The 14757-nt window shown below is 35.4% G+C and overlaps 1 long non-coding RNA gene across 1 annotated transcript; it reads right to left on the minus strand.

Moving 5' to 3' along the window:
- Positions 1 to 207: 207 nt before the first annotated feature.
- Positions 208 to 5527, minus strand: LOC146745953 (uncharacterized). The gene is made up of 3 exons (XR_014929552.1): positions 5480 to 5527; positions 1022 to 1279; positions 208 to 343 (listed from the first exon to the last, which is right to left on the minus strand). It is a non-coding gene; the product is annotated as an uncharacterized LOC146745953 (long non-coding RNA).
- Between the last annotated feature and the right edge of the window lie 9230 nt (positions 5528 to 14757).

Raw genomic sequence — 14757 nt, forward strand, 5'->3', positions numbered from 1 at the left:
TGTAATGCACTCTTAGCAACACATGTACATACTCCAGATTTATCTCTCTGATTATTATTAATTGTGATATACTTACACTGTACATCTATACTAATTGTAGTTGATGCACTTCTGTTTCCATTATGTAATGCACTCTTAGCAATACATGTATATACTCCAGATTTATCTCTCTGAATATTATTAACTGTTAATTGTGATGATGTAGTTATCTGATCATTTGTTGGTGATTTCCATGTATATGTAGATGCTGGATTACTATCAGCTGTACAGGTTGCTGTCAATGTATTGCCTTCAATAACTTTACCGTTGTTGTTTTGGCTTATTGATATTGACTCAGGAGGATCTGTGCATCAAAACAACAAATTTTAAAATATGTTAAAATTGTGATCAACGTGCAGTAGATTTATAAATACAATTACTTTTGAATGTGCGCTAATGATGACTCAATGTACTAATAATTCTGCTAGTCCAATATTTCAGTGTCAACAATTACAACACATTTACAGTAGTCAAAGTTACACATGTAGTGAAATATATCTCAGTAAACTTAATTTTGAGAAAGGGAATACAATTTAAATAACTCTACTTTGCAATTAAACAATTATATGACAAGATAATATTTTAGCTAGATATAAGAACATGTATACAGTACTAGAGGGAATTAAAATGAATAGCAATAGGCAGATTAATGCAAAGAAAAACAAGCTCTAGATCTTTATACTAAAATATTTTAATCCTGTTGAAAAGTTGAAGCAGAGATAGCAAGATAGTATGGAGAGTAAATGATAATGTTGTAAATCAAGAGATATAAAATATAAGTTTTGAGAAGAGTATAATGCCATTCTGCTACACAAGAGGTACACAGGTACAGTAATCTGTCATTTTCAAGAAATATCAAAATGTCAGAGTCATTGAAAACTAGGTTATAATAATCGCATATTCCCAATATGGATAAGATTCCATATTTGTTGTGGTCAGATAGAGTACAACCCAGAGACTGTAGAAAATGCTATTCACTTACACTGTACTTCCACTGTAGTTGTTCCTGTCTCAGTTTGTGTACCAGTAAATAATTGGTTAGTAGCTTTGCAGATATAACTACCACGCTCATCTTTACCTATGTTGGATATTCTCAGTTGATAACTAGAAGATATCTCTGTATTACCTTTCCACCATGTTATACTAGAAGTGGATGGATTGGAATCTACTGCACAGTCTATGGATAGTGTTTCACCTTCTGTCACATGCTTTAATGAAGGAACAGTTACTTCAGGTGCATCTGTAAATAGGACAAACAGAAATAATAAATGATAGGTTTCTTATAGAAAATTAATTAAATACAAGTCTTTGTCGATGACATAGCCCAAGATGGATTTAGGGAAAATTTTATTCATGCCAAAAATAAAGCATTATGGACCAAAAGCATAGTTAGTAATTGAGAGTGAACAAGACATGAATGTCACAGTCCTCGTTATTTAATTATAAAATACTCATGTTAAAATAATACATGGAACAGATGAATTAATATGTACTCTATGTGCGTACAACTCATCATAAAGTGATTTTCCTTAATCTAGTATTGTACTGATAATTGAAAACTTCCATTGACCCATGACCAAAATCTCATACATACTCAAGAAACTGAATAAAAAAATCTGAGTAAACCTTGATGTACCTTTAATAACAACTTGACTTCTTTGTTAATTTAGGTTATTGGATATTACCAGGACCTGGGTTTGTTTTAGTATCAACACTATAATTCCCATCAAAATGTAGCCCTGACCCCCTTCTAGTTTCCACTGATATTCGTAATGGTACGACCCATTTATCCACTAGCCTGACAACAGAGCTATATTTAGACAACATGTGTCAATGTGCCTGGCCAAGATTTATTTATAAACAGTAACTGTAAAGTGTTTTCACTGATCTTCAACTTTGTGACCCGATATTTCAGTGATGGCCTTTTATAATGGAATGCAATTTTTACAGTTTTTTTTCAAAATTTCAATTTAAGTATTCATAAAAGTAAACACAAATCAGAGAAAGCTTAGAAACAACTTCTATGTGCTGAGAGTATTGGAGACACATTAAAAATTAATTAATTACTTGTACTCTACTTGAAATATTGATGGCAAAGCCGAAAACTAATTATGCAAATAAGGAAATTATGATGAACATATTTGAGTGTAAAACTAATAAGGTCTGTGCAATGTAACAGACCATCTATGTACCAAGTTTTATTGGAAATTATGAATTATTATGCTAATTAGGAAATTAATATGAACAGATTTTAACCTAAAACTAATCAGGTCTGTCTATTGTCCTAGAGCATGTACCAAGTTTCATTGAAATGTGATGATTAGTACTTGAGATATCAGTGTGAAAGATTAAAATTGGTCAATTAAGCAAATTAAGTAATTAATATGTACAATTATTCACCCCAAAACTAATCATGTCTCGGCATAGTCTTTGTTTCATTGAAATGTGATGACTAGTACTTTAGATATCAGTGGAAAAGCTGAAAATTAACTAATTATGCAAATTAGGTGATTAATATGCACAAATATTTATCCCAAAACTAATCAGGTCTCTGCATGTCCTAGAGGATCTATGTACCAAGTTTCATAGAACTGTGATAGTTAGTACTTGAGATATCAAAAGCTGAAAATTAATTAAGTATGCAAATTAGGTAATTAATATGTACTGATATTACTATAAATACTATCAGGTCTATATATGAAAGTCATGTAACCGCGAAATCCCAACAGACTTGCCATCAGTGTAAGCACCCTCACATTACCTGCCAGATTCGGGCTTGTAATGATTGACATATCTAATATGAATAAACAAGTGATGAAAATAGGATAAATTTCTTTCCACTTGATGGTGGTTTGGAAATGTTGCTGGCCATGATATGGTGAACCAATGGTCAATGTAGAATCCTGCACAACCCATGGAGGCTGATGCATCTGTTAAAAGTTCAAGCTTCAGAGCAGATGACCAGTGTGATTCTAAAAATGACGCAGAATCATTCTAAGATGGTGGAAAATTGCACCACCACTGAACATCTAGTTGAAACTTTCAGTCCATGCTGCCATACCATTAATGTTGGCAATGTATGTGATGAGGTTAATCAAGCAGCAAAAGAACATGCATCCAAGCAAAGCTCAAAGTGTCAATCAGCGACAAGAGCTCTCGTTTCATGCTGGAGGTTTTATGGAGCCAAGTGGAAAGTACTTTTAGTAGGTCATATAACTTGTCGTCTGGTACGCTGATGACCATTTTTACTATATCAAGTTCAATCTTGAGGAATGTGAACATAGATAAGAGGTCTTTGACCTTGCTCCCTCTGAGTTGTTGCAGTAAACTCTTTGTCTGAATGGTCATGTAAGGATAATGCTAAGGTGTGTAAGTTTGAGTGGTGGCTGATGTTGGGTTTAGCTCCACCATTGTGAATTAATCAACTGTGGTCGGTGGCAGAGGTATTTGTTAATGCTTTCAGCTTGATAGGGAATGCTGCATGTACTATTGTTGAATCTTCAACAGATCTGAGCTGATATTGCAGGCAATGTACAGTGTTACACGGTAGTATGGGTTTGCGATGATTTGCTGGTTAATGATGCACTCCATATCCTTTCCTGCCTCATAAAGACATGTCAGAATGATGAGTTGTGGGTATTGTTGAAAATGAACGAAGTCTATTTAAGGATTGGAGATCTTCCAGTTGATTGATGGGTATCATGCTGCTTTCATGTGAGCGATTTATCAAAGGCAAGCCAAGCTTCAGGTTGATAAATTTCGGCCTTTGATGCGATAAAACGGGAGGAATTAGTAAGTGGATGGATTCTGAAGGAAAGTAGAATGGTCTTTAGGCATGGAAAACAGAGAAGCACTGAGACCAAGATGCATAGCTGGATCATAAATGATGCAATTCCATGTATGTCTGGATAATGTTTGTTTTCAAAGTCTGAGTGTGTCGAGATGTAGATCACTAGGTACAATGAAATTGTTTGTCTTACTTCGCATCTGTATTGCAATTTATTCAAAATCGTAATAGGGAATCAAACGCAATAAAGATTATTATTGTTATGAAGATTTGTAGGGAGAATGGCAGCTGATGGTCCTGCTGGCATAGGAAGCCGAATGGCCATGTGGTAACGACCCTGTTTGTTTACATATCTGTGGTTAAATGTTGGATTACAGTTCATGTGCAGCAAAGTACAAATGTAGTTCAATTGCCAAATCAATTATCAGTATAAGACAAACACTTGAATGGCGAGTTGGAGATTGCATGGTAGCTGTTGTGCTGTGACACTGATTTTCCAAACTGATTTACCTTTGAGATTAAGTGATGTCGTTTACAGGCTGAAATGAAGCAAGTGCTGTAGTGATTCAGGCTTTAATGAGATCATTGATATTACTGGCGTGTTCTAAAATTTTCTTATTGGATGAACGATTTAGCATTGACCCTAGTTGCATTGTGCATCATAGTAGAATCAATGAGGTGGACTGGTCTCCATGTAGCACAAGTTAACTTAGCTTTTGCCATGTTGAATGTCAGTGTTTTGGGGTAAAATTATCAGTAAATGATCAGATTCACTGACGGCAGATGAATACTGTGGAAAATGTGTTCAGGTCGGTTGCTGAAATAGGAATGACTATACTAAGTTAAAGCAAGATACCAATTTTCCAGTCCCACAAATCAAGTGAAGATCATAATAAAATGAGGTGACGTCAGGGCGATATTCATGATGAATGCCATAGTGACCTTTAACATTTTGTCCCTAAAAATTGTTATGCCATGTGAATTACCAATATGCCAAATTTTAAGATTCTAAAGCTATTCCTCCTTGTAGCTCAATACTGAACATGCATCAATACATAATGTGTCCTGAAAATGCACTCATATTGTGCGTGTCACAAATGGAATGCAGCTGCCAAATCTGAAGACCCTTGCTACCGCATGCACACATGCATGCACGCACACGTACACAAACACATTCACTTCTGTCTCCATCTTGTAATGCACTCTTAGCAATACATGTATATACTCCAGATTCATCTCTCTGAATATTATATGGTTATTACGAAGATACCTCAAGATATGCATGAAGACAGTACAGGGGGAGTATCGACTGACGCGCAGCAGAGGCTGATGCGGCGGCACACTGACTGAGTGTATATCTTCGCAATAACCTTATTATTATACATATTTTCCTTCCAAGGATACATCATAGGAATGTCGAAACCCTAAAAGTTTACAATAGAATCAGCGAACTTCTTTCTGTGGAGTCCGTTCAAACTCTGGTGGCAGCCATGTTTGTTTTTATTATTAGAGTAAGCTTATGCGCGTAATCATTTCATATTTGGAATTCGCATTTCCTAATATCGTAGGATAAAAATACTGCAAAATAACAGCACGCTGTAACATAAGGCTTTACGGTGACAGATGTGTAATTATTAATTGTGATATACTTACATTGTACATCTATACTAATTGTAGTTGATACACTTCTATCTCCATCATGTAATGCACTCTTAGCAATACATGTATATACTCCAGATTTATCTCTCTGAATATTATTAATTGTTAATTGTGATGATGTCGTTATCTGGTCATTTGTTGGTGATTTCCATGTATATGTAGATGCTGGATTACTATCAGCTGTACAGGTTGCTGTCAATGTATTGCCTTCAATAACTTTACCGTTGTTGTTTTGGCTTATTGATATTGACTCAGGAGGATCTGTGCATCAAAACAACAAATTTTAAAATATGTTAAAATTGTGATCAACGTGCAGTAGATTTATAAATACAATTACTTTTGAATGTGCGCTAATGATGACTCAATGTACTAATAATTCTGCTAGTCCAATATTTCAGTGTCAACAATTACAACACATTTACAGTAGTCAAAGTTACACATGTAGTGAAATATATCTCAGTAAACTTAATTTTGAAAAAGGGAATACAATTTAAATAACTCTACTTTGCAATTAAACAATTATATGACAAGATAATATTTTAGCTAGATATAAGAACATGTATACAGTACTAGAGGGAATTAAAATGAATAGCAATAGGCAGATTAATGCAAAGAAAAACAAGCTCTAGATCTTTATACTAAAATATTTTAATCCTGGTGGAAAGTTGAAGCAGAGATAGCAAGATAGTATGGAGAGTAAATGATAATGTTGTAAATCAAGAGATATAAAATATAAGTTTTGAGAAGAGTATAATGCCATTCTGCTACACAAGAGGTACACAGGTACAGTAATCTGTCATTTTCAAGAAATATCAAAATGTCAGAGTCATTGAAAACTAGGTTATAATAATCGCATATTCCCAATATGGATAAGATTCCATATTTGTTGTGGTCAGATAGAGTACAACCCAGAGACTGTAGAAAATGCTATTCACTTACACTGTACATCCACTGTAGTTGTTCCTGTCTCAGTTTGTGTACCAGTAAATAATTGGTTAGTAGCCTTGCAGACATAACTACCACTCTCATCTTTACCTATGTTGGATATTCTCAGTTGATAACTAGAAAATATCTCTGTATTACCTCTCCACCATGTTATACTAGAAGTGGATGGATTGGAATCTACTGCACAGTCTATGGATAGTGTTTCACTTTCTGTCACATGCTTTAATGAAGGAATAGTTATTTCAGGAGCATCTGTAAATAGGACAAACAGAAGTAATAAATGATAGGTTTCTTATTGAAAATTAATTAAATACAAGTCATTGTCAATGACATAGTCCAAGTTGGATTTAGGGGAAAGTTTATTCATGCCAAAAATAAAGCATTATGGACCAAAAGCATAGTTAGTAATTGAGAGTGAACAAGACATGAATGTCACAGTCCCTGTCATTTAATTATAAAATACTCATGTTAAAATAATACATGGAACAGATGAATTAATATGTACTCTATGTGGGTACAACTCATCATAAAGTGATTTCCCTTAATCTAGTGTTGTACTGATAATTAAAAACTTTCATTGACCAATGTCCAAAATCTCAGAGTACACAAGTGCAACCAAACTATGTCTCATACATGTATACATGCTCAAGAAACTGAATAAATAAATCTGAGTAAACCTTGATGTACCTTTAATAACAACTTGACTTCTTTGTTAATTCAGGTTATTGGATATTACCAGGACCTGGGGTTATTTCAGTATCACCACTTTAATTCCCATCAAAATGTAGTCTTGACCCCCCTCTAGTTTCCACTGAGATTTGTAATGGTACGACCCATTTATCCACTAGCCTGACAACTGAGCTATCTTTAGACCACGTGCGTCAATGTGCCTGGCCAAGATTTATAAACAGTAACTGCAAAGTGTTTTCACTGATCTTCAACTTTTTGAACGGGTATTTCAGTGATGGCTCTTTATAATGGAATGCAATTTTTACAAGTTGAAGATATAATGTACAATAACATTTCTGACCACTTTTTTTTCAAAATTTCAATTTAAGTATTAATAAATAAAGCAAACAAAAATCAAAGAAAGCTTAGAAAAAACTCCTGTGTGCTGAGAGTATTGGAGACACATTAAAAAATAATTCTTAATTACTTGTACTCTACTTGAAATATTGATTGAAAAGCAGAAAACTAATTATGCAAATCAGGAATTCTGTCAATGAGGGAGAGATATAATGTAGGTCAGGAGAAGCTTAATGTCCCCAAGGTTCCTTTCCCTTCCGTCACGAACCACGTGACCGAGCCCATATGGCGGTGCAATTAGGGCTGGATATCCACTCTGGTTCTTTTCTCTCCGCATCGAGGACTTAGACCAACACTACGGAAAGAGTGGGGTGGTTGGGGGGGGGGGTCTATGGTGGGTATGAACTATGTGAATAGGCGGGTTCGGAGAACCCTCTGCCTAAATTCACTACGTTCAATTAGTCTTTTCCCAGTCCGGGATGAAAAGCTCTACAATAATCACTCAACACCTTAGTTAAGACCCAAAAAAGGGTGGTGTCTTACCTTGCCAGTGCTGTCCCCGGAGCAAGAAGCCAAATGGCTGCTGCAGTGACAGGGTTCGGTGTGCCCGAGAAAGCTAGACCCCAACCCAATACCGGGAGTAGTAAGCTTTCGAAGTAAAGACCGAAACAGTTCTGCATGAGGGCATAGGCCGCAAAGCGGGACCTGGGAGCTTCCCCAGAAGAGACGTGTTTGAATGCAAACGATACTTTTATGTCAATTCCTGCTTGCTCACCGGGGGGCTGCAGTGGAGACAGCTCGCTCCAACTGCGTCTGATCTACCCGGCCTGCCAGGGACGCAATTGCCCCGACAGTCCTTTGACTGTAGCCCTAAATTCGGAGGTGAACCCTACGCCGTGCGAGGAAAGGTCCACAAAGGGATCCGCAACATGCCCCATAGAAGGAAAGCCTCCAGGGGCACAGCCTCGCTGTAGCCGGTAAAATCGAGGAAACCACCGCCTGAAAAAAAAGACTGTGAGAATGCCCTCCGATCGGCGGGGGGAGACCGGGAAAAAATATAGGTTCCACCACCATCGAGCCTCCTACTCGACGTCTTGGTACACGAAACACCGGTAGCCGAGCGTGAGGATTTCCAATCATGCCAAACACGCAACTCACTTTAACCGATTTTTTTACTGGACGCGCGACCTTGCTGTGAAAATACGAGCGACGCGATCAGTCTCAGTGATTTTGATGGCATGAAAAAAAATCTCGGGTCTCAGAACTTCAGTGAAAGACACACGCCTTCAAGTCAAAACCCCCGAACCGTGCACGCAGATAGGGCAAAAATATTTCGGATGCGGGTTCTATGCTGGTAAATTCTGAATATAACCAAAAAAACAGCAGCGAGCCCTGCTGCTGCCATTACATCTATTCATTTCTAAATACATAGATCAAGCATAAGATGAAGACGCCATGCATAAGGGAAGCAAATTACAGTAGGAAAAGGAGACGTAACGAAACCAACAAGTGATTAAGCTACGACGCCCGGGTTTTATTTCTTTGTTGTGAAATATCCTACACACAAAGGGGAAAACGACACAGGAAAACTTATCCTACCAGCTACAATGTCGGATGCCGCATAGCGGCAACAACCCAAGCAGAAACCCGGACAGGAAAAAAGCAGGCGATCCAGGCAGAGACGCTAGACTTGATCTCCCCACGATGCCGAGAAAAAGCAGAGTGGATATCCAGCCCTAATGGCGCCGCCATATGGGCTCGGTCACGTGGTTCGTGACAGAAGGGAAAAGAATCTTGGGGTCATGGGGCTTCCCCTGACCTAGATTCTATCTCTCCGTCATTGGCAGAATTGCTGATTAATGCCTACAGTTCAAAATAGTCATAGTCACTGACCGGAGTCTATGGTGAGTATTTGAACGTAGTGAATTGTAGTTAATGCACTGCTGTCTCCATCATGTAATGCACTATTAGCAATACATGTATATACTCCAGATTTATCTTTCTGTATATTAATTAATAGTGATATACTTACATTGTACATCTATACTAATTGTAGTTGATACACTTCTGTCTCCATCATGTAATGCACTCTTAGCAATACATGTATATACTCCAGATTATCTCTCTGTATATTATTAATTGTGATATACTTACATTGTACATCTATACTAATTGTAGTTGATGCACTTCTGTCTCCATCATGTAATGCACTCTTAGCAATACATGTATATACTCCAGATTTATCTCTCTGAATATTATTAATTGTGATATACTTACATTGTACATCTATACTAATTGTAGTTGATGCACTTCTATCTCCATCATGTAATGCACTCTTAGCAATACATGTATATACTCCAGATTTATCTCTCTGAATATTATTAATTGTGATATACTTACATTGTACATCTATACTAATTGTAGTTGATGCACTTCTGTCTCCATCATGTAATGCACTCTTAGCAATACATGTATATACTCCAGATTATCTCTCTGAATATTATTAATTGTTATATACTTACATTGTACATCTATACTAATTGTAGTTGATGCACTTCTGTCTCCATCATGTGATGCACTTTTAGCAATACATGTATATACTCCAGATTTATCTCTCTGAATATTATTAATTGTGATATACTTACATTGTACATCTATACTAATTGTAGTTGATGCACTTCTATCTCCATCATGTAATGCACTCTTAGCTATACATGTATATACTCCAGATTAATCTCTGAATATTATTAATTGTGATATACTTACATTGTACATCTATACTAATTGTAGTTGATGCACTTCTATCTCCATCATGTAATGCACTCTTAGCAATACATGTATATACTCCAGATTTATCTCTCTGAATATTATTAACTGTTAATTGTGATGATGTCGTTATCTGATCATTTGTTGGTGATTTCCATGTATATGTAGATGCTGGATTACTATCAGCTGTACAGGTTGCTGTCAATGTATTGCCTTCAATAACTTTACCATTGTTGCTTTGGGTTATTGATAAAGACTCAGGAGGATCTGTGTAACAAAGAACAATACATAATTTTGTAAATGCACACCAGATGTAGAAGTGGAAATAACAATTTACAGCAACACAAAATTGAATAAGAAGCAGTAAAGACTATCTACGAAATAAACAGACTGCCGAAAGATACCCAAGTCACACAGTACAACAAACGCACAAGATCAGATATTTACTACAACAAGAGAAAAAATTGAAGGCGTGAACATGAAAATGGCCACCACACTCTGAAATAGGGGGAGGGGCTAGATGAAGTCCTTAGTTGTACAACACAGGTTAAGGTGGGTAAAGGTATCTGCCACTGGTGAAATATTACATATAGTATTAACAGCCTGAGGAATGTCTCGACTGCATGGTCCAGGTGAAACTCTCACATGATAAGGGATGTAGGGGCTATAAACAGTATTCCCTACATACATGTATATGCGCAATGTATATGGTAATGAATTAGACTCACAATTATGATTGTAGAAAAAATGCACCACCAATTGAGCAAATATGATACCATTCTCGTCCAATTTAATTACCCACCCCTACTTTTGGGACATTTTTATTTTCATGTTTACATTGGGCTAAGCACCCATGTCTTCCAAAATATTCCAATTTTACTGTCTAGTCATAAAACACATGGAAATCGACCACTGTAATTAAGTTGTGAATGTGAAGACCATGGTGCGCATAAATCACACTTCAACAGTGAAAATGTGAAAAGGCGATGAATATTTCTATATTAAATTTACCTTTCAAAAATTGCTAATTACTGATTCAGAAATCAATTCCAACAGAATGTAAATTGACATGCTGTATGCTGGTTCTTAGTTTTAAAAAGAGTAACCTGGTATTTCAATCAATAATTGCTGCTTAATTATTCTTCATAGTATATGCTACTAATACTAGACATATTTAGGAAGGTTATGCAGCTTATTTTAGGAATATGATGGTTTTGAAAGCAAGCTAAACTAGACTAAAGATAGATAAACTTTATGCTTAGACTTCACTGAAATAACATACACATGTATGATAGCAATTACTGAATGTTGCCCCAATCTGGCGAGGAGAGTGCATAAAACATAGCACTGAAAACATCACTGTTGACTAGTATTCTCTCTGGCAGCAGAAACATCAGATATGGCTTCATTGCTTTGCAGATGGGGAGGAATTGGTAAAGTGTAGATTCTGTATGTGACTAGATGTGTTTAGAGAACATTAAAAACTTATGTTACCTCAAATGTTAAAATCTATTTTGATATGGATTGACACCACAATGAAATTTACATCACAGACACAGGAATTGTAAACATGTAAATTCACATCTTCAATGACAGCAGAGCTAATTAACCATCACATTGGCTATTCTCTATAAGATCATATCAAAATAAAAGAATACTACAGTGCATTGTGAAGGAAAGATAATATGAGAGACTATGCAAAGTTACGGACTTATCACACATACAAAGAAAATCTCAACATGGTACAATACATTTACACTTATAAATAGTCGAGATCATATAAGAGAATTAGCCAAATTTAGAATAAGTAATCACAAATTAGAAATAGAAACAGGTTGCTATACAAGACCCAAGACACCAATGGACGAGAGACTATGCACACATTATAACGAAATAGAAGATGAAATATACCACCTAATTGATTGTAATTTATACACAGAATAGAAACACTTTGTACTATGCCATAGAGTTAATCAACAATGACTTCAGAAACAAAAACAAAAGAGAAAAATTTGACTATATAATGCAATCAAGAGATAAGACAATTATATGCTCTAACTATTTGTTTCAATGTAAAAAAACAAACACTGACTAACAATGTCAAAAATTATTATCAAAGTATGTGTGAAAGGACTAATTTCACAATCAAAATACTAGTAGCATAGTCTAATATTGCTATTTTTTTAGTCCCTGTTCAGACGCAGTCCGAAAACGGGGACTTATGTTTTGACCTCTGTGCATCCGTGCGTGTGTGCGTCCAGACCTGCATCTTAGAAATTCCTGGACCAATCACATTTGAACTTAACACATACATCATACATGGTATTATACATATGCACATCAATTTGTTTCACGATCTGATTCAAGATGGCCGAATGGCGGCCATTTTTGTTCTGAACAAGCAGCCTATCGGCTGAGATAGCTCCGCTGTTAGAAATGCACATTTCAATTAAAGAACTGAAGACATCATCAGAAAATGAACAATATGTATAGTATCAAAGCAATCGGACTTACAGTTTTTAACAAGAAGTCGAAAATATCACTTTCTACCAAAAATGACCAAAATATTCACTAAAATTAGAGAATTGAAGATATCATCACGAAATGAACAAATCTGAGAAAGGTCTACATGTAGTATCTATATATGTAATATCAAAGCAATTGAACTTTTGGTTTTTAACAAGAAGTCGAAAATATCACTTTTTTAGCAAATATGACAAAAATATTCACCAAAATTATAGAATCCAAGATATCATCACGAAATGAACAAATCCGAGAAAGGTCTACATGTAGTATCTAAATATGTAATATCAAAGCAATTGAACTATTGGTTTTTAACAAGAAGTCGAAAATATCACTTTTTACCAAAAATTACAAAAATATTCACGAAAATTAGAGAATTGAAGACATCATCACAAAATGAACAAATCTGAGAGAGGTCCACATGTAGTACCTATATATGTAATATCAAAGCAATCGGACTTGTGTTTTTTAACAAGAAGTCGAAAATATCACTTTTTACCAAAAATTACAAAAATATTCACCAAAATTAGAGAATTGAAGATATCATCACAAAATGAACAAATCTGAGAGAGGTCCACATGTAGTACCTATATATGTAGTATCAAAGCAATTGGACTTGCGGTTTTTAACAAGAAGTCGAAAATATCACTTTTTACCAAAAATGATAAAAATATTCACCAAAATTAGAGAATTAAAGATATCATTACAAAATGAACAATTCTGAGAGAGGTCCACATGTAGTACCTATATATGTAATATCAAAGCAATTGCACTTGCGGTTTTTAACAAGAAGTCGAAAATATCACTTTTTACCAAAAATGACAAAAATATTCACCAAAATTAGAGAATTAAAGATATCATTACAAAATGAACAAATCTGAGAGAGGTCCACATGTAGTACCTATATATGTAATATCAAAGCAAGTGCACTTGCGGTTTTTAACAAAAAGTCGAAAATATCACTTTTTACCAAAAATGACAAAAATATTCACCAAAATTAGAGAATTGAAGATATCAACATGAAATGAACAAACCTAAGAGAGGTCTACCCAAGGTACATATACACCAAGTATCAAAGCATTCAGGCTTGTAGTTTTCAAGAAGAAGTCGAAAAAGTAAAACATTGACACGGACGACGACGACGGACGACGACGACGGACAATCACTCATATGATAAGCTCCGCTCGACAAAGTCGACAGCGGAGCTAAAAATCATCAATATCAAAGAAAGCTTAGAAAGAACTCCCATGTGCTGAGAGTATGGGAGACACATTAAATATAATTCGAAATTACTTGTACTTGAGATATTGATGGAAAAGCTGAAAACTAATTATGCAAATCAGAAAATTAATATGAACAGATTTGCATGTAAAACTAATGAGGTCTGCGCAATGTAATAGAAAATCTATGTACTAAGTTTTATTGAAATGTGATTAGAACCAAAAAATTATGAATTACCATGCTAACAAGTCATTGAAAATGACACAGTCCCCGTTAAATATTTGAAAGTTCTCTTTGTGCTCATAATATTAAAGCAGAGGGGTTGTCGTGAGCGTGTTTTTGAAACTTGAGTTCCAAGTGGCGAGGTATGTACGACTTAGAAATAGTGCCGTATGCGAGTACCAAGTTGCGAGTCGCAGGTAGCAAAATATGCCATATGCTAGTGGTAAAAACGGCATATGCGAGTGGTAAAATGTATCGTTTGCTAGTAGCAAAGAAGCCCTATGCGAGGGGTAATACAAAGGCTTGTAACGTTTGCTTATAATATAACAACGTACGTTCAATTGTGTTTTATCACAGTAAAATCAAATATTTACCATGGTTATGAAATGATGTGTACATGGTTGGTTAAGATTGGCATGATGCTGTTAAGGTTTTTACTTTAGAGGTGATTCATATGCTACATTTTGTGTTCATTCTATATTCTGTATTCACCATTGGCTGCAAATTGTCTTTATTGTTTTTGATTTGTTTTATTTTTTTAGAAAAGTTTTCTTTTTTAGATTGTAGTT

Source organism: Saccoglossus kowalevskii, chromosome 5, assembly GCF_978046115.1.
Source record: "Saccoglossus kowalevskii chromosome 5, keSacKowa6.1, whole genome shotgun sequence".
Classification (NCBI taxonomy): Eukaryota; Metazoa; Hemichordata; class Enteropneusta; family Harrimaniidae; genus Saccoglossus; species Saccoglossus kowalevskii.